We start from the raw sequence: 2,500 nt of genomic DNA, 5'->3' as shown, positions 1-2,500 counted from the left end.
GTACAAGCGGGGCTGCTGGCTCCCAGAGTACGATTTCAGCAAAACACCAAAGAGTTTGAAAAGTACAACAAAAGACTTTGTCAAAATTGTTCCAAGTCTCGCACACCGTTCATTTTGTGACTTTCCAAGTGCTCTTTTCAAAGGTCTCTTTCCTGAGATTGAGCACCTTTCAGCAAAGCATCACTTTTCGGGCGCTTTCAAAGTGTACCCGCTGTCGTAAAAATGTTCTGAAAATCGTGTTCCCGAAAATCTCCGGGCACCCCGCCAACCCCCAAGGACAGAAATGACAAGTGTCAAGTTGGCGGGGCGTCGGGCCACCTGCTGCCGGCCATGAGCATCCAAATCCCCGCAGAAGGGGCATTTTCATTTCTTCATCGGGACTTCCGGCAATTTCCAAGGTTCAACTCATTAACGTTGTTCGCAGACACTTGCCAGAAAATGCAAGTGGCCACTTTGCCGGGCCGACTCGCTTGCCCAAGCGGGAAACCATCAACCGCAGGCCCGGTAAGGCGGCCGAATCTGACCTCATAGACTTCCACACAACGGGACTTTTGACTTTCCCGGCCGCGGGTGGCCTCCACCCGGCCTCAGCCATCAGCCCTGCCTGCCTCCAGCCGCCTTCTGGTTAATGAGTTATCCAGCCTGGCACTTCGGTTGCGCCAGCGAGACCAAGTCTCGGCTTTGGTTAATGATTTGAGCCGAACCGACCTGCCCCCCGCCACCGCGGGCTGAACTCGGGCAGGTCTGCCGATTTCCCGACTCCTTTCGGGCCTAATCGGGTCGCGCGAGCCGCCTGGCGCGATCGGGGCCCATGCCCCGGCCTCTGCCAGGCCTCGGGCAGCCGCTTTGAAGCCCGACCAAAAACCCGAAAAATGGGCAAAAAGGGAATAAATTCCCGCCCAAAAAGGGTGAATAGTCGGTTGGGCGGCAGCCCTGGTCGGTCTCTGCAGACCTGGAGGCTCGAGACGTTTGTTTGGAAAACTCACCAAGTCTCGATTCTGCCACCTCCTACCTCTGTGCAGATACCCCGCCAACCCCCAAGGACAGAAATGACAAGTGTCAAGTTGGCGGGGCGTCGGGCCACCTGCTGCCGGCCATGAGCATCCAAATCCCCGCAAAAGGGGCATTTTCATTTCTTCATCGGGACTTCCGACAATTGCCGAGGTTCAACTCATTAACGTTGTTCGCAGACACTTGCCAGAAATGCAAGTGGCCACTTTGCCGGGCCGACTCGCTTGCCCAAGCGGGAAACCATCAACCGAAGGCCCGGTAAGGCGGCCGAATCTGACCTCATAGACTTCCACACAACGGGACTTTTGACTTTCCCGGCCGCGGGTGGCCTCCACCCGGCCTCAGCCATCAGCCCTGCCTGCCTCCAGCCGCCTTCTGGTTAATGAGTTATCCAGCCTGGCACTTCGGTTGCGCCAGCGAGACCAAGTCTCGGCTTTGGTTAATGATTTGAGCCGAACCGACCTGCCCCCCGCCCCCGCGGGCTGAAGTCGGGCAGGTCTGCCGATTTCCCGACTCCTTTCGGGGCCTAATCGGGTCGCGCGTGCCGCCTGGCGCGATCGGGGCCCATGCCCCGGCCTCTGCCAGGCCTCGGGCAGCCGCTTTTGAAGCCCGACCAAAAACCCGAAAAATGGGCAAAAAGGGAATAAATTCCCGCCCAAAAAGGGTGAATAGTCGGTTGGGCGGCAGCCCTGGTCGGTCTCTGCAGACCTGGAGGCTCGAGACGTTTGTTTGGAAAACTCACCAAGTCTCGATTCTGCCACCTCCTACCTCTGTGCAGATACCCCGCCAACCCCCAAGGACAGAAATGACAAGTGTCAAGTTGGCGGGGCGTCGGGCCACCTGCTGCCGGCCATGAGCATCCAAATCCCCGCAAAAGGGGCATTTTCATTTCTTCATCGGGACTTCCGACAATTGCCGAGGTTCAACTCATTAACGTTGTTCGCAGACACTTGCCAGAAAATGCAAGTGGCCACTTTGCCGGGCCGACTCGCTTGCCCAAGCGGGAAACCATCAACCGCAGGCCCGGTAAGGCGGCCGAATCTGACCTCATAGACTTCCACACAACGGGACTTTTGACTTTCCCGGCCGCGGGTGGCCTCCACCCGGCCTCAGCCATCAGCCCTGCCTGCCTCCAGCCGCCTTCTGGTTAATGAGTTATCCAGCCTGGCACTTCGGTTGCGCCAGCGAGACCAAGTCTCGGCTTTGGTTAATGATTTGAGCCGAACCGACCTGCCCCCCGCCCCCCCCGGGCTGAACTCGGGCAGGTCTGCCGATTTCCCGACTCCTTTCGGGGCCTAATCGGGTCGCGCGAGCCGCCTGGCGCGACCGGGGACATGCCCGGCCTCTGCCAGGCCTCGGGCTGCCGTTTTTGAAGCCCGACCAAAAACCCGAAAAATGGACAAAAATGGAAAAAATTCCCGCCCAAAAAGGGTGAATAGTCGGTTGGGCGGCAGCCCTGGTCGGTCTCTGCAGACCTGGAGGCTCGAGA

This window comes from Pristiophorus japonicus, unplaced genomic scaffold, assembly GCF_044704955.1.
Source record: "Pristiophorus japonicus isolate sPriJap1 unplaced genomic scaffold, sPriJap1.hap1 HAP1_SCAFFOLD_1527, whole genome shotgun sequence".
NCBI classification, from domain to species: domain Eukaryota; kingdom Metazoa; phylum Chordata; class Chondrichthyes; family Pristiophoridae; genus Pristiophorus; species Pristiophorus japonicus.
Note: the sequence above shows the minus strand (reverse complement) of the source record.